General features: G+C 43.9%; 1 protein-coding gene across 1 annotated transcript in view; it reads left to right on the top strand.

Annotated features, from left to right (window-relative positions):
• PTCH1 (patched 1) overlaps positions 1–25,139 on the top strand; it is a gene marked incomplete in the record, with an annotated part of 1,119,051 nt that overhangs the window by 816,820 nt on the left and 277,092 nt on the right.

Raw genomic sequence — 25,139 nt, 5'->3', positions numbered from 1 at the left:
GAGCAAGATGTTCAAGATATTATTTAAGAAATGAGCATTCTTAACAGGATCCTTAAACTATTACTTTTCTAGTGGTGATGTCTGTGACTACATCACCTGTCAAACAAGAAGCCGTTACCCCTTCCCATTTCCCTGTTCTGGCAGACGGCACAGAACCACCACGATACACTCTTACGCTCGTTTTCTCCTTTTATACTTTCTGTCATTCATTGCTTTATTACCTGACCTCCAGCCATCATCTCCCCCCACTTTCTGCTTAATTCTCCTGTAACAATTTTCATTACACACTGCTTTGCAACACTCATTTCTATTCGATACTATAATCTGTATAACTCTGCATACTTCCACCCTTTAGCTGTGACCTTCTTTACCTTCTCTTATCATCGGAACCTCTCCCTTTTCACTATTAAACCAGCAAAGACTAACCCTTTCCACACTGAAAATATAAAACAGCAACTCCTGTCAGGCTCCTACTTCTGTAACTGCAGACCAATCTCCAGTTTCCACCTCATGTTTTTCTGCCAGTTTAGTATATCAAATATGGCAAATGTAACAAATACTTATTTTACGATGTTGTTATATTTTTTCCTCTCCTTTCTAGTTCCTGAAAAGTATTTGGTATACTTTGATTCCTTTTTGTTATTTTTTGCTTGCAAATACCTGTTGAGAACACCTGACAATTGCTCAAGAATATTGCATGTGGTTTCCTTGCTTGTTCCTAATATGGCAAGCTTTTGTATGCTGTTTATTAGTAAATTTGGGTAGCCTGAGGTCAGTGCAACTCAATGAAAGTACTAGGCAGGCATTACATAGCCTGATGTTCATCGTGCATACAGCTGCAGTCTTAACAGATGGGTTTTCCTGACATCAGGTGGGTCCTCGGTCGGCCGAATTCCAAAGTCTAGGTCCGGCGTCGGATGTCGTCGCTTCTTCCCTGACGTCAGTGCGACAGGGGTATAAAAGAACCAGCCGACACCATTTTCTCCAGTCTTTCTTGCCGCGCGGTGCCCGAAGCAGAAGCATTTCGCAAGTGCCAGTCGGCCAGCTCCTGAGATTACGAATATTTTTCAACCGAAGACTTCTTGAAAGCTAAGTACCCCGTCGGGGAAACTTTTCTTGCCTCAGACCGATGTCAGGCAAAGTTAATAATTGCATTTCATGTGGGAAGCAAATACCACATAAGGATTTACATTCCCTCTGTATTCCTTGCTTAGGCCCAGACCACGACGTCTCGGCCTGTCGTTTTTGTGCTACATTCAATAGACGCACTATTAAGCGTCGGGCGGAGTTCGCCCAACATTATTTTGGCAAAAAGTTTAATTACATTATGTCGTCGGATACACAGACTCCAGTTTTGAGTAAAAGACACAAAGATAAGGACCGACATACGAGGTCCGCGACTTCTACCGACACCACGCTAAAGCAGACTGCAGGTGCTCCGGTTCTCAGTGAGGCACCTACGCAGCCCCTGACTACCGATGACACTTCATTAGTGGTGTCTTCTGTGCCCGAGGTCGCAGGCTCTTCGGCCCACACCCCGACTACAGATACCGAAGCCACTCTTGGCGGGGAAACTCAGAGTTTAGATAGGCCTGCCTCCTCTCAAGGTGTCTTCAGGCCCTCCTCTTCTTTTTCCATTAAGGCTTTCACTAAATCTAAAGCAGCCATGCATACTAAAAGACAAGCTCCACAGGGCCCCACTCAAGGCCCCATGCCTAAAAAGCAGATGCTCAAAATGGCTGAGGATTTGATTATTCTTATCAGGGGTTCTCAACCCCCCTCGGACAAGAGGCCCAGAGTGGAGGAAGAATACCCTTCCTCGGACCAGGCTTCCATTACTTCAGAACATTCTGAGGACCAGGAACATTCATACTCCCCTTTTGAAGATTCTGATGCAGAGGAGTCCATTCCCTCTGTCTTCCCCCCCTGAGGATTTCTCTTTTGGGGAAACCTTGCATGCCTTGAGGGAACACTTCCACTGGGAAGGCCAAGAGTACTCAAGACTCCAAGAAAAGGCTCAGGGATTTTCTCTTGCTCCCTCAGCACAGGCCTCTGGCTATACCTCCTGTCTTGGTCATACTAGATGATGTGTATTCAGAGGCCAGCCTTAACCCAGATTCATTACCTCCAGCTCCAGTCAAGCCTGACAGGTATTACCGGGTTCCTGATTCACACCAATTCCTATACAAAAGTCATGCGGCTGACCCAGAAACTATTTCACAGGGTCCCAAGGGAATTAAGGCCTCCACTGCCAAAAATCCATTACCTTCAGAGAGTGATTCCAGAGCTTTAGAAAGGTGGGGAAAAAAGGTATACACCTCGGCCACCTTAACCATGAGGGCATTAAACTGTCAGTTCCGTAGGTTAAAGTGTCAACAGTTTTTGTTATCTCAGTTGAAAAGCAAAATGTCGCAACCTGAACAACCAGACTTGAAGGAGTTGGAGGATTTGTTGCATAGTGCAGAGCAAGTGGGTAAACATACCTTGCAATGTGGTTTTGATGCTTTAGAGCCCTCATGTAGAGCTGCTGTTACAGGATCAGTTATACGTAGACATGCTTGGCTCAAAGAGCAAACCTTACCAGATCATGTCAAAGCAAAATTACTAGATGCACCTCTTCCAAAAGATGTATTGTTTGGTGTTAAAGCTGAGGATGTATTAAAGAAAATGGAGGAAAAGGCAAAATCAATGCAAACAGTGAAAGATTTTCTACAGGTACAGCCACCACGTTTCAGTAGAAATTGGCCTTCAAAAAATTGGTCCTTTCCAGCCACGGACAGACCTCAAAGAGGTAGATACAGGCGCCCGAGGGGTAGAGGGCAATCTCAAGGATCATTTAGAGGCAGACAATGGCAAGCACCTACACCAAGAGGTGGTGAGGATAGTTCTCAGCCATTCAGAAAGCAGAACCAATGACTTTCCCCCATACATGCCAAGTAAGGCTGAAATGGCAGCACCTTTAGGCGGAAAACTGGCATTATTTTCGAAAAATTGGCATATTGTCACAAAAGACAAATGGATCCTGGACATCATAGACAGAGGCTACAGATTCCACTTTCACACCCTTCCAAAAATGAGAGGCATGCCAAACCTGCCACACAATCAAAGGGCAGAGGCACAAAAACAAATTTCAGATCTCATGGACATGAAAGCTGTTCAAGAGGTACCTGCACAAGAACAGGGTCTAGGTTTTTATTCCAGACTATTCCTGGTACCAAGGAAGGGCAAAGATTGGAGACCTATTTTGGACCTATCCATCCTAAACACATATTTACTCGTACCAAAATTCAAGATGCTCACATTACAGCAGCTCCTCCCATGCTAGGCAAAGAGTCTTGGCTAGTAACATTGGACCTCAAGGAGGCATACCTGCATGTCCCAATCAGACAAGATTGCAGAAGATACCTCAGATTTCTTGCAGGTTCAACCCATTATCAATTCTCTGCATTGCCCTTTGGCTTATCTACTGCACCCAGAGTGTTCACGAAATGCCTGGCATCAGTAATTGCCTTCTGCGGACTTCAAGGGATACAAATATACCCATATTTGGACGACTGCCTGATCCAAGCGGACAGCAAGCACATACTTCTGAAACACCTGGCGTTTGTAATAATGTTGTTGAATTCTCTGGGATACACAGTCAACAAAAAGAAATCAAGACTAATACCCTCTCAAACAATAATTTTCCTGGGTGTCAGCTTGAATACAAACACCCAGATGGCCTACCTCACGCCAGAGAAACAAGGGCAACTAACTCAATACTTCAGAAAACTGGCAACTCTCACCAGGCTGACTGCAAGGAAAATCCTGCAGGCTCTGGGATTCATGGCATCTTGCATCCTGATAATCCCATGTGCAAAGCTGCATATGAGGAAACTTCAGTGGTACCTAAAAAACTTATGGTCTCAACACAGCCACAGTTTGGAAACAATTGTACCACTGATTCCATGTCTTCAAAAGGAATTTCTATGGTGGGCTCAAGCATGCCAAAGAAACATAGGTCTCCCATTCTGCAAGCCTCAAGCAAATCAAGTCATCACAACAGACGCCTCGGACTACGCCTGGGGGGCGCACATGACAGATTCAGGGCAAATGGTCACAAAAAGAAAAGCACCTACACATCAATCAAAAGGAAATGCTAGCAGTAATAAATGCTATTATGGCTTTCAAAGACCTATTGCATCCAGGCCAACTGTTGATAAGGACAGACAACACCACAATGATGTGGTACATAAACAAACAGGGAGGAACCCATTCATATCCCCTATGCAGGCTAGCCATGTCTCTATGGAACATGGCTCTGGAATTACAAATCCAACTTCAAGCACAGCTCCTGCCAGGCAAGGAAAACACGCTGGCAGACAACCTGAGCAGAAATATGACAGATCCACACGAATGGAAGTTGCATCCTCAAGTCTTTGCAAAGATAATTCAAGCATGGGGAAAGCCAGACATAGATCTCTTTGCCACTCACAGAAATTACCAATTGACAAAATTCTGCTCAAGGACCTTTCATCCACAGGCCTGGAAAGTGGACGAACTCTCTTTCAGTTGGACAACAATGACAGTTTATGCCTTTCCACCTCTTCCTCTGCTGCCCAAAGTTCTATTAAAAGCCAGAGCAGACAGACGAAAGATGATTCTCATTGCTCCAGACTGGCCAAGACAACACTGGTACCCACTCCTGAGGAGCCTGACGCATTCCCCACCATGGATCTTCCCTCTAATGCCCCTTCTACTGGCTCAGCACAACTTCAAAACTCTTCACAGTCAGCTGAAAACACTCAATCTAGCCGCATGGAGGATTCCTTAAATTCACAACAGACCCTACTCTCCAAGGAGGTGCAGGATGTCATTTTGGAGGCCAGAAGGCCTTCTACTAGAAAAGCCTACTCCGCAAAATGGAAACGATTTTGTGCCTGGAATCAGAAAAAGGGTCAGAATCCTGGAATACTGAATTTACCTCAAATATTGCAGTACCTAGCTGAGATGCTAAACAGTGGACTTTCATTCTCCTCCATCAAAATCCATGCCTCAGCCATTTCTGCAGAATACAACACTGATCCTCCTTTATTCTCTCACCCTCTCTTAAGACAGTTCCTCAGAGGGGCTAAGAATATAAAACCCCCAAGGAAGCAACCAGTACCTGCTTTGGACCTCAATTTCATTCTAGAAAAACTGACCCTGCCTCCTTTTGAGCCAGCTGCTTCAACAGAACTGCAGTATTTGTCATGGAAAACGGCCTTTCTTCTGGCTATCACCTCAGCTCGCAGGGTTTTGGAACTACAAGCCCTCATGGCTGTGCAGCCTTTCATCATTTTCCATCTGGACAGAGTTTCCTTACGAACCAATCCTTCCTTTATGCCAAAGGTAGTATCCAGGGTGGCCTTGAATCAGGCTATCCACTTACCTACCTTTTACCCTAATCCACAAAACAAAGGGGAGAGATTACTACATTCCTTGGACATTCACAGACAGCTCCGCTATTACTTGGACAGAACAAAGCCTTTCAGAAAATCAGAGCAGCTCTTTGTGTCCTATGCTACAGGTGCTCAAGGGAAGCCTATTTCCAAACAGACAATCTCAAAATGGATAGCCCACTGTATACGCTTTTGTTACTCTTTTCATGGTAAACCTGTGCCTACAGGCATCAGATCTCACTCCACAAGGGCCACAGCTACCTCCGCAGCTTTCCTCAGGGGGGTTCCTACCAAAGATATTTTGGAAGCAGCCACTTGGAGTTCTGTACATACTTTTTCCAAGCACTATCACCTACCATTATACTCCAAATCTAGAGCAGGCTTTGCCACTGCAGTCTGGCTCCTCCTAGTTCCTCTTAGTGCCTACCACCCCTTTTTTAGCTTTGGGATTCTACCCATCTGTTATGACTGCAGCTGTATGCACGATGAACATAGTACAGTTTTGTACCTACCATAAATGTAGATGTTCGAGTGCTAATACAGCTGCAGTCCAGGTTTCCCCCCCTCCATCCCCTCTTGGGACAGGCCTAATGACCAACACCCCCTCATACAACTTCTTTGGGGTATTCTTTTATGGTGTATTTGCTTGCAACTACTATTTTTTGATTATATTGCATTGCATTATTACATAAATTTATGTTTTGCCTTCCTGCGGGGGGCACCTGACATCTGGGGCAAGAAAAACTGAAGAAAATGGCGTTGGCTGGTTCTTTTATACCCCTGTCGCACTGACGTCAGGGATGAAGCGACGACATCCGACGCCGGACCTAGACTTTGGAATTCGGCCGACCGAGGACCCGCCTGACGGCAGGAAAACCCATCTGTTATGACTGCAGCTGTATTAGCACTCGAACATCTACATTTATGGTAGGTACAAAACTGTACTTTACTGATCTCACCTAGGAGTGAATGTAGTAAATTAAGGGAAGATGTGAGGAGGCTGTTGTATTTTTCAGTCTGTCACAATTACTTGTAAATTGAGTGCTTTAAGTACACACAGCAAGAGAATTTGTGTATTCATACGATCAGTTATGAGTCATTGTGACTAGGTTTGTTTGATGTAACATTGTATGCAGCGGTTCACTTGTTTTTGGGGTTGTGTCATTGTAGGATGTGTGTAATAGTCATTTTCAACAGGCAAATTTATGTTGCAGAAATATCTTATGAATTCTGTTGCCATAACAGTAGGCATCAGATGTATTTTCTAATGATTGTTCACAGCCCCAAAAAATTCAATAACCCTATCACAGATGCATGCGTGCGCACACACACACACGCACGCATGCACAAAGAAAGGAAAGGAGCTACTGTAACCTGATGTTTCCTGTTGCTTCTCATTCATTCTTATTGTTCCGAAGGCTAGCATATAGAATTTGCTTCTCATTCAGTCTTATTGTTCTGAAGGCTAGCATATAGAACTTGTTTTTTAGAAACAGAAGATTGTTGTGTTAAAACATCAGAGTACAGTACAAGAACCACTTGTACGTAATTTCCAGTCTATTCCAGCAGCCTGAATGCAGTGAAATGTTTGTAAAAGCTTCTGGTGCTGTAAGCAGCACTTTGGTTTTCCAAAGATGAGTTTGAAGTGTTCGATTTCAGAGAAACACATGTAAGCCAAGCCCCATCCCATCCCATCCCAAATATGAGGTTTTAAGTGGCTAGACTGGCTGCCTTTGCTGACTCCTGGATTGCTGGGCTTATGTCTTTTGGTCAGCAGAACATTAATTTTCTTCATTGTTCAGCCCATATATGTGCATTTTTATAAAGGACCTGGGAGTACTGAGCACCACTTTTATCCAGTGGTATGAGACTAGTATCTTTCTGTTTGGTCATTGGCTTGTACAGACTTTGCAGCCTTCATCTGGGAAATGCTTCTTTCAGTGTGCATTATGGCTTCCAGCACTGTTATCACAGAAGATCATTTTGCATTAGTTGCTGATGTATCTTGTGACAGAAAAACACCATTTTAGTAGTTATCATACCAGTTGGAAAGCCTTTTATCCTTCTGGTTAGACCAGAGTACTGTATCTGTGGCTCTAATGTAATACAGAACAGTGGGAATAACAAACTAAAAAATGTTTTCATCTCTGGAGCGTTTCATCTTTAGAACAACTGTACAGTTCTAGCATAGCTATTTTGATAGAATACCTTTTCCACTTCTTTGCTGGACAGATCCTTGCCTTCTTGCTTTTGGCCCCCATTTGAATGGAGTACTGCAGATAAAATTCAGTAGGACATTTGACCCAAATCCCTTAGTGCTAGAAGTAGAAGGAAAAAATTCCTTAATTGTGGCCATGTGCCTAATGGATAAGACTTCCTACTTTAAACATTCAGGTAGTTGTGGTGAATAATGGATGATTTTTTAGTTTGGCAGTTTAGTACAGAGGATTAAGATTCTGTGGTGTTGACGAGCTTCGTGCTTTAGTACGATTTGATTCCTTCAACCTCCATTTGCCTAGAAAGGCTGCTTTATCTAGTCGCAAATTCACTGTCTGGAAGGTGAAGTGATGATGTAGAACATTAAACTTTGAGGATATAGTACAATTTGGAAAATGTGTATGGCCGCAAGGGATGGTGGTTCTACTACAAGTGCTCAAAGATCAGTATCTCGATTCCAGGGACTGTTGCGTCTTGAAGCTTGCTTGTGTAGGCTGCCACTCATGCTCTAACTCAAGTATGAGGTCAGGCAAATTACTATCACTCCTTACCCAAACACATTATTCAAGTTTGAGTGAGGTAAGTGCAGCAGCGGTTGTTAAGTGAGGGAGTGTAGCTTAGGGCGAGGAGTGGCCTTAGGTCAACTGGTGTCCTAGGGAAAAGTGCTTCATGACACCCCCCTCCACACACCATCTGGTATCCCCATCGTGGTCTACTTACACCAAAGAAATATTGGAAAGGCACCCCTGCTAGCGTGCCGCCCTAGGTGGCCGTCTAGTTGGCCTATGCCTAAGGCTGGCTATGTTTAGGGCAGTGATAGAGAAGTGGGTTTAGGGAGCAAAAGGGGAATTTTAGGGTTAGAAGAGCAGAAGCGTAGCTGGCTCATCTAGCATCCTAGGCCAGTATTGTGAACCAGCACTCCACTACCTCTTCCTTTCAAGTGAAGAGAAAAAAGACTTCACTGTAGTAAGTCAGTCAATACATTGTAAGCAACTAGCTCATTACATTTAGATCTATACCCCCCTGCTTGTTCCACTTAAGAGCAAAAAAGGCTGTTACTTTTACTGGCACATGAACCAGGTGGCCAGATGCACAATCCCCCCCCCCCCCGCCAGCCCCAGCCATTCAGATCCCGTTTCTGTACCCTCCCCCAACCCTCCCTCAACATAATTTCTTTTAAACTTTAGTAAACTGTATGTTACAAATATAGCAAACAGTTGCTACAGTTTATGCCCTGTATGGGCAGATTGCTGCAGCGCTCATGTTTTAGTTAAAATAAAGATTTTTTTTTTTTAAACCATTGCAAACTGTAGTTGCTAAAGTTTAGAGTACACACGGAGCACTACAGAACTCAGGATGTTATGTAGTCCAATCTTGCCTACATTCTTACCTGTGGGTTTGAAGCCGAACCTCAGCTCCAGCTCTGCCATACTCTAGCCCGAAGTCTTTCAATTGGCTGGGCTAAGAAGGTATCCCATGCTGCACTGCTCCCTTTCCCCAGATCTCGTTTGCCGCTCGTATAGCTCGGACGTGGTCTCGCTCTTGACTGTGGCTAAGTATCACTTTTGTCTTTATTGACAGTTGTTTGCTTCAAAAATAAAAAGCTATTTTCATAGCCATGTGTGTGTACTGATCTAACCCTTGGTAAAAAAAATTGTATTCTGGTGTTGTCCTTTGTGGTGTCCCGCTAACTGTTTCCCCTACGGGCTAGGCCCATTTCCGTTAGTGGACCTAGTCCGCCCCTTCTGTGTTTCTTGTTAGTTTAGTAGGTACCTATCCTTCAAGCTAGGACCGTTTAAATTAGAGGACCTAGTCTTTCCTTGTGTTTCCTGTTGAGACCGATTAAGTTAGAGGTCTTGTGTATTTGTCTGTTGTGGTTTTGCTTAGTTCCTGCGCTTTATATATGTTAACGATTGTTTTTTCTTTCACTGTGTCTAAGGATACGAAAGAGCATAAGCCCTCGGGCTTTAAGAAGTGTACTAAATGTGGTTATAAGATGTCTATCACTGATGGACACTCTCTGTGTTTATTGTCTGGGGGCTGTTCACCTCCAGGAATCTTGTACTTTTTGCCATGCATTTAGCCTGCGTGTTCTTCAGGAGAGGAAGAACAAACTAATGTTGAAAGGACTTTTGAAACCCTCCTTCGAGGAGGATTTGGGAAGGGCTTCTAGCTTTAAGTCCTCTCCCTCTAAGGATAAAACTTCCAAGGCAAAAAGCGTTCTCCGGCTCCATCTGTATCCTCAGAGCCTCCGGAGAAAGTAGTGAAATCTTCTGTGGTATCCTCGGCTCCACTGTCCTCTGAGCAGCAGGAAGTTAGTATATTGACCGAATCTGCTTCGGCTCCAAGTCCCTCGGAGCCGATTAAGGAGGTGCTAGTTCGCAGCCGGTCTCCAAATTTTAGGCCGGTCTCTCCTCCTGGTAGGCCTTCGGAGAGGAGGTCTAGATCTCCTTCCTTATCTTCTAGGTCTTCCAGGACTCTTTCAGATGTGGATGTAGATAGAGTGGTGCAGAGACTTCTCCAGTCACCGGTTCTGGCAAAATTGTTTTTGGCTCCAGCCCAGTCGGCTCCGGAGCCTGTCACTCAGCCAGTGTCGATACTTCCTCCGATCGAATCTCAGCTTTCGGAGCCGGAGTGGTCGGCGCCGTCAGATGTCCCTAGGTCAGCTCCGATGGCCCATCCTGGCTTATCGGCTCCGGCTTCAGCTCCGACCCACTCTGCTCCTTCCACGGGGTCCAGGATTCATGGTTCCTCGGTCGGACCTGAAGGGGAGGCCTTGGGTCACTTTTCGGCTCCTAGCCTCTCTCTCAGTGCTTCGGCTCAGGGAAGCCTGACCCTGCATCAGCTTCGGACCTGGTCCCTTCTACTCCAAGGTCTTCCACAGCTGGTCGACATTCGGAGCTGGGGGGACCAGCTTTCGAGGCTATGTGGAGCGTACTGGCCAGGTCCTCAGCGACATCATTCTGCACTGACACTCTGTCCCCTCCAGCTCCGGTGTGGGTCTCTGATCGCCCTCTATCTTTCAACAGTGGAGACCCAAGGCCTCAAGATACCCCCATGAGTGGTCCCCTTATTTCTGAGGGCCCCTCAGTGTTTTTGCCTGAGGAGCCACCCAGAAAAAGAATGCGCAAGAGGAAGCACATTGACTCGCAAGATGAGTCCCTCACATCAGACACCGACCTCGAGGAATCGGAGGGGTCCCCAAGTCATCCTCTGAGGATGTCTTTCTCTGACATTCTGGAAATTTTGAAGCAGAGGGGTGACTGGCCCTCCAAAGCTCCCTCCGAGAAGCAGTCGGTGTTCCTGAAGGCCTTTGGGGCTCAGCCCTCTGCCTCCTGGGTGTCTCCACCCTTCGAGCTTTTAGATCTGGTTTGTCGAAGGGTGTGGGAAATCCCTGACTCTGTGGAACCAGTCCCCAGGAGACCCAACAAATTCTTGTCCGCCCCCTCTGACAAAGAGTTTCTATCCAAGGGAGGTTCTGTAGATGCCATGGTGGTGGCAGCGGCCACCAAGAAGGAACTGGCTGAGACTTCGTCTACCGTCCAGCCTCTTAACAAGGAGTCTAGGACCATGGACCAGTACGGGAAGCGTTTGTTTTCTTCAGCGGCCTTTACACTGCGGTCACTGAATTACTTATCTCATTTTACACTGCTCCAAAGAGATCTCCTGAAAGATCTTGGAGATACTCTACAGAGTAACGTTTCTGATGCGGTGGCTCAGAAGGTCAACGCTCAGATGTCTACCCTCAACTCTGTTGCTAACTCCTCCATGAGGCTGATCTCTTATGCAGCTGAAGGAGCGGGTAGGGCAACGAGTTCGGGAGTTGCTCTTAGGAGATGCTCCTGGATGTGCCTCTAATTTCACGGAGGCCTTCAAGTCCACCTTCACCAACGCCCCGTTTGATGGTTCCTCCTTGTTCGGAACCAAGGTGAAGGACACTCTCACTAGGTGCGAGCAAGAGGGAAAAACTCTGTCTGCTGTGGGTGTCTGTTTTTCCCTACCCTCTAGGCCTTATCCCAAGACCCAGAGGGGTGGGAAGATGTGGTTCAAAAAATTGCAGAGATTTTTTCATGATGCACAAGGTGAGTCCACCTCCAGAGGCAAGGGAGGGGGTGGTAATTCTGGTAGACTCCGCCCTAGGGGCAGAGGAGGCCCGCGTAACTAGGGAGACCACGATTCCTGTCGTGGTTCTCCCTACCAGCGCTCCTGATGGGAGGCCCCGACTGTGCATTTCCGGAGCCATTCGGGGGTCACATTTCACTATACCCAGAGTCCTGGCAAAGAGTAACTCAGGACCAATGGGTATTAAAAATATTTTCCGGAGGATATCGCATTCCCTTCTCTTCAGCTCCCCCTCTGATCAAATAAATCCCAGATGTTCCACCCAATCAAAGGGATTCCGCAGCTTCAGAGGTTGTAAAGCTTCTAGAAAAAGGAGCCATCCAGCCTGTCCTCTCAGACCAGTTCGGATTACGGACTTACTCCAGATTCTTTTTGGTGCCAAATAGAACAGGGGACCTGAGATCCATTTTGGATCTCAGCAGATTGAACACCCATGTAAAGAAGTCCAAGTTCCGAATGGTCACATTGCAATCTATTCTCCCATTGTTGGGAAAAGAATTGTGGATGTGCTCCACCAACCTCAAGGATGCTTACTACCATGTAAAGATGGATAGGGCATCCAGAAGTCATTTACGCTTCCGGCTGGGAGCCAGTCATTTTCAGTTTCACCCTGCCCTTTGGTCTCACCACAGCCCCGAGGGTGTTCACCAAATGCATGGCAGTGGTAACGGCTCATTTGAGATGTCAGGGATTCCAAGTGTTTCCGTACCTGGACGACTGGCTCCTTTCTGCCACCACCAGGCATCTACTCCTACAAACCAGAGACTCCACGATCAACCTGTGTCAACAATTAGGCATAACTCTAAATTGGGAAAAGTCTGCCGTGTTGCCCTCGCAGCGTGTCACCTTTATAGGCGGCGAGTTAGACACCGTGCTCATGAGGGCGTTCTTATCAAGAGAAAGGATTCAAAGTTTACAACAGCAGGTGTATGCATTACTCCCTTTGAGAAGAGTGAAGGCTAGGTTGATCCTCAAATTGTTGGGCACGATGGCTGCTACAATTATGCTGGTTCCTTTGGTGAGGCTACACATGAGGCTCCTTCAATGGCTACTCTTCGCCCAGTGGTCTCTGCAACATCTTCCTCTTTCTCATCTCATAATAATCACAGACAGGTGCAAGCAGGATCTACACTGGTGGCTTCACACCAGCAACCTTGACATGGGAAAACCCTTCGTTCCGTCCCCTCCGGTTGCCACAGTGACCACGGACGCCTCCCAGATAGGGTGGGGGGGCATTATCTAGGCAGGACAGTCCAAGGCACGTGGCAGGAACACAGGATCCATCTGCATATCAATGTCGTGGAGATGAGAGCAGTATTACTAGCGTTGCAAGCACTTCAGAGCTTTCTTCCTCTCGGGACAATTGCGATCCACACAGACAATATGTCGGTGGTATGGTATCTAAACAAACAGGGAGGAACCAAGTCGTATCCCCTTTTTGTAGAGAGACCATGCGAGTGTGGCAGTGGGCAGTGGCTTCCCAACGTTTTCTTGTAGCAACGCACATTCCGGGGAAGTCCAGTGTGATTGCCGACAGGTTGAGCAGAGCGATTCTGATGCCTCACGAGTGGTCCCTGAACAATCAGGTTGCGGAGCAGATTTTCCGCAGGTGGGGTCAGCCTTGCTGCGACCTATTTGCCAGCCCCCTCAATACCAAATGCAGCGGCTACTTCACCCTTATCCCTCCTCAGGGGGAGTCACTCAGGGATGCTCTAGTTCACGATTGGCCCTCCGGTCTACTGTATGCCTTCCCTCCTGTTCCTCTGCTGACAAAGGTATTCAGAAAGCACAATCTTTGGGAAGCAAAATGATTCTGATTGCTCCACACTGTTCTCGTCAAATTTGGTTCCCCTTCCTCCATCCTTACCTAGTGGACGCCCCCTGGATTCTGGACCATCAACCAGATTTGCTGACTCATATGTCAGGGCAGCTCCATCCCTCTCTTCAGACCCTTCGGCTGACAGCCTGGCTCCACCACTTCCATCATTAGTCAGGCTTCATCACTTTTCACTGGAAGTGGTTCATATTCTGTCTTCTTCCCATAAGCCTTCCAGCAGAAAAATGTATTCCAGCAAATGGAAGAGATTTTCCATCTGGGCGCATGCAAGACAAATTGATCCTTATACAGCTCCAATTTCGTCAGTCCTGGAGTTCCTCTCCATGCTTTTCAACCAAGGATCAGCGGCCGCAACTATTAAACTCCAGTTGGCAGCTATTTCCACTTTTCACGTTGCTGATGAGCCTAGTCTCATGTCACACAGACTTTGAAAGGCATTCATGAAGGGCACTATGCTGTTTCGTCTTCCAGTTTTTGAACCAGTTATGCCTTGGGACTTAAATTTTGTTCTACAGTATCTCACTTCACCCCCAACCTGCAGCCACTTGTGATTTAAAATATTTGACTTGGAAGACCATCTTTTTAGTAGCCATCACTTCAGCCAGACGTGTCTCAGAGCTTCAAGCCTTATCAGTTAGACCACCTTACTTGATTTTTCATAAGGACAGGGTTTCTCTCAGACCTAACCCTTCCTTTCTACCGAAAGTGGCTTCCGTCAGTAATCTAAACCAATCCGTTGAACTACCTGTATTCTTTCCAAAGTTCTCGAACAAGGCAGAATTTAGATTTCATCAGCTGGATGTGCACAGACAATTATGATTCTATTTACATAGAATGAAGGATCTCAGAAAATCGGATCAGTTGTTTGTCTCATTTTCAGAAAACAGGATTGGGTCTCCTGTTTCCAAAGTCACTTTGTCCAGATGGATTTCCAGTTGTATTTCATTCATTTATGCTTCAGGTGGCAAGGATTTACCATTTCGAGTGAAGGCTCATTCTACCCGATCTGTGTCTACGTCTACAGCCTTTCAGGCCAGGTTGTCTATGGATGATATTTGTGCTGCTGCTACATGGGCATCTCCTCACACCTTTGTTACTCACTACAAGTTGGATTTGGTGTCCAGAGGCAGGTCTTCCTTGGTTCCACAGTGCTCAGGAGTATTTTCCACTGAGCCTCCCAGGATTCGGGTGCTGGGGACGCTGTCCCACGGGTAAGAATGTAGGCAAGATTGGAGTACATAACATCAAGAAGTTATGTACTCACCATAACGTTTGTATGTAGTCCATCTCGCCTCACATTCTTAACTTAACCCCCCTCCTTCCCCCATCCTGGAGGACCTAGGGGTTAGGTATGGTTTCAAATTCCTTTCTGGTTAGTATGTTCTTCCTTCTCTATATGATGTTGTATGTGGAGGAGTGAATGATTAGCTCACAGCAAACAAAATCTGGGGAAAGGGAACAGTGCAGCATGGGATACCTTCTTAGCCCTGCCAATTGAAAGACTTTGAGCTAGAGTATGGCCGAGTCGTTATGGTGAGTACATAACTTCTTGTTTTGCATTAACAAAAGAGTGGGATCGGCTAGTCGCACCCCCCCCCCCCAACACTTTGCTCCTGGGACAGTTGCCCATCTCGGCCCGCCCTAAGTATGCTACTGTAGGGGTGCCATGAAGTTTTAGGTTTAGGGAGCGATCGTGGACTTTTGGGTTGCTGAATGGAATTTTTGAGTTAAGGAGCGAGGACTTTGGTTATGAAATGGGTGGGAGTTTTATGCTTAAAATTAAGGCTGTGGTAGGAGCTGTACAGTTTTATACTGTCAGGTTTTAGGAGAGCAGAGAAGCAAGACTGGGATCATAAGAGGGAAAGTGCATTTTTTTCTCCATGAGACTAGTTGTGCCATCCACAAGGTTCGAGCCTGGCCTCTGGCCAAGCAGTTTAGAATTTACATGTTCTCAATTTGTCTCTGTGTTTGTCTCTTCTACCTCCAAAAAAACATGCTGAGTGTTTCCATCTCAAACTCACCAATGAGTGGAGTTGTGGGCAGTAGCACAGACTCTACATGGTGCCCTATAGCAGGAAGAGTTGTACAGACCAACCGCTTTGGCCGTCTACTGTGGTGCATAGTATAGAGAACACATCACAGAGTGAGCACCATGGCAGGGCTAGCCAGTTGACTGTGTAAAATATGGCTGTAAGCTGAGCAACCAAGTGGTCTGGATTGTGGTGAATGTTCTGCATTTCAGATGGATGTAACCCACTCTTCCGCTGATGCGCACTGAACAGAAGTGGCTCTGCTTTGCAATTTTTGATGCTGTAATTGCGGTATATGAGCCAGTCAGGTAAGAAGAACAGAATATGAGGACTTCCTGGATCCACATGGTTGGGTCAGCAGGAATAAAGGAGGAAAGGCCATTCTAGATTTCTGTCTGGCAAATGGCTTGATATTAACAAACACATGGCTCAGAAAGAGAGACCGTCACAAGATCACATGCAAGAGTGACCAACATGCAACTCTGGTAGACTTACTTTTATTAAGGGAGGGGCGAGTAGATTCAGTGATTGCAAAGTCATCCCTAGTGAAATAGTTGGCCCACAACATAAACCACCAGTTGCTACAGTCAACTGCGAGCAGTGGGCAGAAAAGGCTCTGTGATCAGCAGAGACTAAGCTGAAGACCTAGAAGTTGGCTGGAGAGAAAGTTCAAGAAATTACTCAGGGTTCCATCACCCCAAGAACAGGAAGAAGTAGGTGGAGTTGAATAATGGTAGCACCTAAAAACAGTATGTGTGAAGATTACAGAACAGATATGTGACTGAGCCAGGTATGGAAATAAGATACATAAGGAAAGTTTCGTAGTTTAGTACTTGGCTATCTGCCCTGGGGCATTTGTAAGCCTAGCCATAGTGATGCGGCTTTCGCCACCCCATGAAATGGTACAAAAATGCACAGAATAGATTTAGAATACTGTGCCTCTGTCTAGTAGTGACACAGTGAAGGTCCCCTTATATAATAGAATTAGTTTACTGTGTCCCTGTCTAGTAGTGACACAGATGTGACCCCCGGGGTAAACTTACGATCTCCCATTCACTCATCAAGATTTCTCTTGAAGAGAGTTAGTGAGGGGCTCTGCCTAACATGAACTGGGATCTTGTTCCAGAGCATGGGAAGCCTCTGGGTTATGAATCTATCCCTCCAGCATGTCCTATTCATACTTGTGCCGAGGTTTAAGTCTTTAGCTCTCGTGGTTCTGATGGATTTGGATTTTTTGAGGTGGAGCATATCCATCAGTTCCTCATTGGACATGGCCTTGTACGTCAGGCACAGATCACCTCTGAGCAGGTGGTATGCTACTGAATAGAGCTGGAGTTTCTTTAGTCTGGCAGAATAAGACATATGTTGGAGACCCTTGATCCTCTTGGTGAGGTACTTTTCTGGTCTCTCCAGCTGTTGCAAATGCCGGGTGAGGTACATAACCAAATGGGGCATTGTACTCAATCATGAGTCTGATGAGGGAGGAGTATAGGGGTACAATGGCATCCTTGGATCTGGATGTGAATCCCTTCATGATAAGGTGTGCAAGGTTAGAATGTCTTTCTAACCACTTTGGCAATGTGGGTGTCAAATGAGAGGTCGCTGTCGACTTGGGTCCCTAGGTCTCTGATTACTTTTTCTGTACTCAGTGGGTTGCTGTCTATGTGATAATTTGTGGGTACTTTGTTTTTCCCAAAGGGGATGACTATACATTTTTTGGCATTTAGTTTAGTAAGTCATCAAAAAAAAGGGAGTGCAGGAAAAAGTAGGAGATAGAAAAAAACATAGATTCATAGATTAATACTAGGCTAACTACCCTTGTGAGCCATTTTAAGCCTAGACAACTATCCCTTGTAAGACTCAAAACCTGCGCCTTGTGTTTGTAAAGCAAACACCTCAACCATTAGGCCACCCTCCTAACCAGGCTAGGAGGGAATACTAGTTGGCTAACAAAGAATCTAAGAAGGGAGTTGCAGTAGCAAAGAGCAAGGCATCGGAGACACTCTACCAGCTTCTGGAAAGTGACTCAGTAGTTGGCACAAGGAAACTATATCAGGTTGCAAGACAAAGACAGAAAGATAAAGAAGATAGACATACTTCATAAGGGATGCCATCAACATGTTCACCAGTCCACAGGACATCAAAGGCAGATGGAAGGAGTATTTCCAGAAACTTTTGAGTGAAGAAAACCCTACAGAAGCTGTACTGCCCCAGACAGCCTATGATGAGAGAAGAAAAGGAGCCCACCCTAGAAGAAGTAAGAACAGCACTAAGGAAAATGAAATCAGGGAAAACAGGCTCAGATGAAGTCACAGCAGATATGATAAAGATGCTGGGTGAGACAGGGGAGAAATGGCTCCTGAGGGCACTCATAGCAGTGTGGAGAGAAAAGTGTATCCTAGATGACTGGAGAGTAAGCATACTCATGCTAGTGTACAAGAACAAAGGGGACATCCACTACTGTGGGCAATACAGAGGCATTAAACTCCTGTCACATTGCATGAAAGTTGTAGAGAGAGTGACTGATAAACATATTTATCAAAGTAAGATGTGAGATGAGCATTTTGGATTAAGATCAAGATGCAGCAGAACTGACCCAGTGTTTACAGTGCCACAAGATAGATGAGAAGAAGCTAGAGATGAGGAAAGAGTTCAACTGGACATTCCTAGACATGGAGAAATCATATGACAGGATCTCAAGAAAGCTGATTTGGGCAGTACTGCAGTGGTTTGAAGTCCCAGAATCTTTGTTAGAATTAGTGCAGGCTATGTACAAGGACCCAATGACTCAAGTATGAACAGTGTTCGGCCTCACAGAGGGGTTCCCATTGGGAGTGGGTGTACACCAGGGTTCAGCTCTGAGCCCACTGCTGTTGATACTGGTGATGGACTACATTAACAAACAGGTCGGAGGGGACAGGTCAACAAAGTTGCTGTGCGCAGATGATGTGGCATTACAGGCAGACTCTGAGCAAGAACTTCAGCGAAGGATAGGGGAATGGAATGCAAACCTGAAGGCACATGGGATGAAACTAAGTACAGATGGGACAGTAGTCATGGCAGCAAATTGGGCATATCAGAAGAAGCTGAGAATTGGGGTAGAAGGGAATATGGTGGAACAGGTTAATAGCTTCAAGCATCTGGGAGTGGTGGTTGAGGAGAAGAGAAGTCTGAATGAAGATGTCATAGGTAGAATCAGAGGGGCTGCATCCAACTGGCATAGAATCTCAGGTGTAGTGAATGTCAGAATACCAAAGAAGCTGAAAAGTAAGGTGTGCAAGACAGTGGTGCAACCAAGTACTGCTGCATGGTACAGATGCCTGAGCAGTTGAGGAAGCTAGAGGTGATGGAAATGAAGTGCCTGAGAAGGGTGGTAGGATGCACACTGTGAGACAGAAAGAAATTAGGACATAAGAGCAGAAGCCAGCATAGCTCCAATTGCAATACAAAATCAGAGAACAGATTACGGTGGTTCAGGCACATGCAGAAAAGCAGAAGACAGTCTGGTGAAGATGATTTGGGACAGACAGAAGAAGGTAAGAGGAAACAAGGACGTCCAGCAAAGACCAGGATGGATTGTGTAAAAAAGCGTCTGTGCGGCATGAGTGTTTAAGAAGGCAGGATTGTGGCATTGAATTGAGAGAGATGGCAAAAGATAACACAATACCCTGACCCCATGTAGAAAGTGGGAAGGGGAGGGGTTGATGATGATGATTTTTTTCTTCAAGAAAGTGGCAGCAAACAAGCAAGTGTGTTGTGAGCTGTCCACATGCAGCACTTGTAGTACACCTGGGATGATCGCAGGTAACTACAAGGAACAGTGGATATTAGTGTTTCGTTAAAGTTGTGCTCTGGCAGCATAACCAATTTGCAAGTTAGCACAGGCCAATATAGTTGAATGACCAAAGAACTGTACATAATCGTATTGGAAAGATTCATAAAATTACAAGGGCAGTGCTAGCTGGAACCTACAGTTTTATGTTAAATGTTAATATTAATTTTTCCTTCCTATTCAGTGTCACCGATCAGTAGGAGATTCTCACCACAAGGGCAGAAAATTAATCTTGTACATAATACCAGTTTATTGTAAGACTTGCACATGTACACATCCATACATCCCATGGGTATTTTGAAGGAGGGCCAGTTCAACTGTGGTATATTTTTCAGTTTGGGAGGACACTAAAGTACCTACTGGAGACCCACAGACACAAGGTGGGCATGCAGACTCTGCACAGGAGTCAGGACTCCATTCCTATATATGCACTAAATACAATCAGAATGGCAGCATTATTGTGTATCCAGAGGTGATTAAAACATTGTCAGGCATACTTTTATAGGGGCATAAGAATTTGCTAAACAGAAGGGAATATATAGCTGAATGTGTGTACAATGTGATAAAACCTGCAAAGTTAACATGTTGATGTACAGGATACCTATTGGTGAGGTGCTAGCAGGTACACTTGGAAACCTGAAAAAGTAATGTCAGTGGTTCAGCTGGTAGCATGCTCATCTTTGGGCTGTATTCCTACTCCGAGTTTAGATTAATTTTTCAAATTGCTGTTAGTGTAGTGCAGCATTATGACGGGGGGGGGGGGTTGGGTGCTCTATTCTGAGTGTGCCGTCCTTCGGATGAGATGTTAAACTGAGTTCCCATCTGCTTGAGTTGATGGCAGCCCAAGCGGATGTAAAAGACCCAACTGCAGCTATCAAAAAAGTAGTATAAATACCACCTCTGGTCTCCTTTGAAAAGAGGCCATTAGCCTAGTGGGACCAAACTAGTCAACAAGTATAAATAAAGAAAAAAGACACTTTGGAACTACTTTTGCTGTCTAACAGAATCTGTTTCCTTATCTGAGACATGCTGCTGATAAGAAATTAAATCTTTCCTTCACTTTACCTGCAGGCATTGAAACTTTAATGCCTGGCTTTTTGTGAAAGCAAATATTGAGCTGTAATGGAACTTTTTTATGACTTTCAGACTTTCACGAGGAGGGAGTGTAGTATTTCCTTTTTTTAGGGCATTTCTGTAGTGAAAATCCACCCATCAAGATGGATAGCATGTTTGGTGCGCGTTCCATTTCCATTCTTGCACTGAGAGCTACCCTCACATTGTAGCTTTCCTAGGACCTGGATTATTGTAAAGATGTGTGGCACACTGAATATGTGTCTTATTTACCTACATCACCACTTTGGATTCATTATTCAGTGCCAAAGACTTGTAACTGCCAAATCAGAACTAAAACTAGTCTGTGCTGTTCTGTTACCAGAGTTAATCTACACAACCGGTAAAACTAGATTGTACTATGTCAGGACTGCAAAATTGATGACCATTCCATCATAAAATGAACGCCATTGCTTCTCACTGCTTAAACTGAGATGGCAATGCTTAGGTTTTGCTTTCACAGTGCTTAAACTGAGATAGTAAGACCTACACATAAAACTGCATTCTGATAAGTTTCTTTGCACAACACTGTGGTGATAAGATCTAAGTATTGAACTGTGACGAGTTTCTGTTAAAGTGAATCACTCTCACCTGGATGGTACAAGCCTAGTCACTTTTATTTATTATTAGCATTTGACTACTCACATTTATTTATTGGCATTTGATTACCAGGAAAGTCCAACTGAGAAGCAGCCTATTTTTAGTGGAGGCCCAGGGAGAAAAGCTCCAAATTAGTACAAAACATTTTAAGAAAAATTATTTACAATCTTCAAAAATAAAAACATCTGCATTTAAATGGTTATAACAAATTAGACATAAACATTGGTTAAGATTCTATACAAATGATATAACAATCATACAATTTAGAGGAATTCTAGACAATTTGTAGAAAAAGTAAGGGTAACTTAAAAATTGGTAGATGTTGACCTGGTCACCATTAATAGGGCCCAAAGCAAATTTGAGGATGGATTATTTTTACCACATACTGGCTAAATGTGGTACTTTTCCTACAAGCAGAAGTCAAGGTCACAGAAAATAGACAAGCTTTCAGCATACAAGTTGTAATACTTTTGACACAGACAATTGATATAGGCAACACTAGCTAATAGTGCAGCATGTCGGTTTAATTTCTGCCAAAACCTTAAAAAAACACTTGAAATTTCACCAATGTGGCAACAAAGAACTAACTGACTTTACTTCTAACAGTCCCTAAACCCATTCCTCTTAATTTTTTGATCAGTTTTTACTTTGAAGTTGCTTAAAAACACATTGTTTCTGTTCTAAACATTTATACTTTGCTAACCTCAACTAAAGTAACACTTCAGTAAGTTACATTGCGAGGTATTAAAACGAATGTTTTCACTCCGTTATGTTTATAACTTTTCTCCCTGCTGTTTGTCTTATTTATGTACCATGCTGAAAACTGCATTTTCATAGAGAAGCGAATTTTACTGTTTTGTTGCATATGAGTAGACATGTAAAGTGGATATAAAAGCAGAATGTTTCTGTATGTAGTATGGAACATAGTTGAGGACTGCTGTAAGTTTTTAGATTTTAGTGATTCCATTCAAATTATATGAGTTCTGACTTAATTTGCTATTACTTTGTGATGCACATTTACAAAGACAGAAAAAAATTGTATTCAGTGGTGGTGAAACTATGGATTTTGGTTCAGAATGCACATCCAGAAAGAGAGGGAGCCAAAATAAGGTGCAATGCCCTTCTTGTAGTCCTGTGTTTGTGAGCTCCTCAAGCAGGAGGAGGACATGCATTATATTCAAAAGCTGTGGGTGGTTGCATATAGATGGAACCATTAAGGCATTTGTCTACATTAATTAGCAGAAAAATAGAGGTTATATTTTCTGTCATGCTTTCACGTCATTGTCTTCATGTGATGGCTTGCTCACTTGAAACTGAACTTTGTTAGAGTCATTCTTAAATTTATCGGAGACATATTGTTGGAGGAGCCTGTTGCTTTCTGCAGTTTGTACATTGCACTGCCTATGATGTTGGAAACTGACAGCAGACTTAAAATGTTAATCTTACAAGGGAGCAAGCACCAGAGATAAAAAAAAAAATAATAGAGACATGAATGCTTTAGAACTCATTTTAGATATTAGTTTAACTGTTAATTACAACTTTTGTTTGAGACCCAAGAGAAAGACAAGCTAATTGTCACATCTTTAAGAAAGTAAAACTACCCATAAATATAATTGTCTTCGTTCTTAAATTGTTTTTGCCTTTGGTGGGTGGGGTGTTTTAATTGGATACTTCTGCTTGTATTTTAATTTTTAACCCTGGAAACAATTTGAGTTCATATTGTTAAATTAGTAACTAGATGTTGTGCAGCAGTGCAGTTTTAAGAGTGACTGAAATGGTTTGCCTGACAGAAGCCGTTTAATTTACAACATTGTTGCAGGTTATGGTTTATGTGGCTTTTATATCTAGTTTGGCAGATGTGCCCTGCATTTCTGTATATTTTATGTATTACACCTTTTAAGTCTGTGTATGCTTTGAGTAGCCACTACAGATCTGTATGGGAAGTGCATTTTGCTTTCTGCTCTTAAAATTAGATTGAAAATGAGGAAGGGGAAGTTTCAGGGCTGTGCCAGGGATGGCTTGGATTTCTATTCTCTGTACATCACAGTGCAGTTATCAAGGCAGTGAAAGTTTCTGATTAGAGCTGCCTCTGTGCCACTGTGAAATGCATCACTGTTTTCTTTCATCTTTTCCTTAAGAGTTTGTGGGTGTGGGTGTGGGTGTGGATGTGTGGGTGTGTTTTCCTACAGGTGTTTCCTTTTAACTGCTTACAAGAGCTGTTGTTTTGCTGCTTGTTTGGTGGTGGTGATGGTGGTGGTTACAGGTGATGTCATAGAAGGGCGAGAACTGGTCTATGAATACAAAGTGCCAGTTGAGAGTGACTGGATATTGGCTTGATAGTTAAATATGCTGGCATCAGATTGTAAGATTTTTAGTAGCAACACAAGTTAAACAGATGGAACGATTTGACAGTCATAGGGCAGATGAATGCTGTTCGAAGTTCTCCAGTTTAGCCAGACCTCAACCCCCCCCCCCCAGGACATGCATACCTTGATGTTATATAAAGTAAAGTTTAAGGAGGGCAACATTTCACGAGTCAACATAGTAACATAATGCCTGCGGTAAAGGGTTCAGTAGCTTTGCTATGATTGGGAAATTGTGCAGTTGAATGCTGAGAGTAAAACACTGAGAGAAAATAATGGCTTTGTTTCAGATTTGGCACAGTTTAACGAATACCATTGCTTTGTTTGACATTGTAATGTAAATGAGCATTAAAAGGGACTTCAGATTTTTTGTGTTTTTACTTATTTAATTAATTTAAATAGGCAAGTGCACATTATACATAAGTGGCTGTTTAGTGAGGCATGATGGGAGCACTGATTTGTTTTAAAGTGACTTGTTCAGAGTAGCTGCGATAGAAAGTAGAAATTGAAGACATCAAACTCCGGGCAGCTCATGGTCTTAATTCTGCATTGTCCTTACAGTTGGGTATGCCATTCTAATTCAAAGGCATAAATGAGTACATGATAAATTTCGCTCCATGAGTATTGCAAGATACCAAGTCATTAAAGTTTAGATTTGGCTTGTTTAAGTTGCTTAGGGGTAAATATTGCATAATGTTTTAATAGTGATGACCAGCAATTTCCCTAGTGAACAAATGCATGTATCCTGTGTCTGAAAACTTGTTTCATTCACTTCTGTCAAATAGTTCCATCCTTTTAGTTCAGCACCCACTACAAGTGATATCCTCTAGCAATAATATTGTTTGCAAGCCCTTTTTTGGGAGACTGGCTCAACCAAGTATGTAGTATTTTTTATCCGCATAAATAATTTATGCAGCACCAAGCTGTAAGTTAGTCTTGGGTTTCTAGTACTTTTTAATTCACAGCTGATAGGGTGTGAAGCAATGTATGCAAGGAAACAGGGTACAGATCTTGCACATTTATTATTCTGTCCAGTTTGCTGCTCCTGTCCTATTAGTTTTATATCTTTGCTTTCCAAAAATATGTCCTCTTTTTAATTTGGCATTTAAGGTCTCCTTCAAAACATACTACCAGCTGTAACCAAGTTCGTAGGTTTAGAGGTTTGTACCAAGCATGTGGCAAAAGAGATCATCAAAAAGCTCAGCATGTCGCCCAATACTGGTAAAAGATAACTAATGTCCCATTAAATAGATTTTTCCACACATATTGCAGGTGAAGATTTACAGTCACCCTTGCAGTTATTCAGTATGGTTTGAAAACTCATAAAAGCAGCCCAAACCCAATGACGGTGTAATTTTTATGTTTTGCATGTCCTCCACCATGTATGATCACTGTAATCCTTCTATTTAAAAAAATGATTTGCCAATGGAGATAAATTTACCTGTGCTTCACAGTATGTGATGCATAAACTGCAGATCTATGTTGATGTTTCTTCCATCAGGAAACATTTTCACCTTTTCAGTTTTACAAAAAGAAAACTTTTAAAAAAAAAATTTTCAGTACACTGATGATGCAAAGTGTAAACAAACTTTGTCCTCTGTGGCATCA

This window comes from Protopterus annectens, chromosome 17.part0, assembly GCF_019279795.1.
Source record: "Protopterus annectens isolate FY-2018-M chromosome 17.part0, PAN1.0, whole genome shotgun sequence".
Classification (NCBI taxonomy): Eukaryota; Metazoa; Chordata; order Ceratodontiformes; family Protopteridae; genus Protopterus; species Protopterus annectens.
This window is presented reverse-complemented; position numbering and strand designations above follow the sequence as displayed.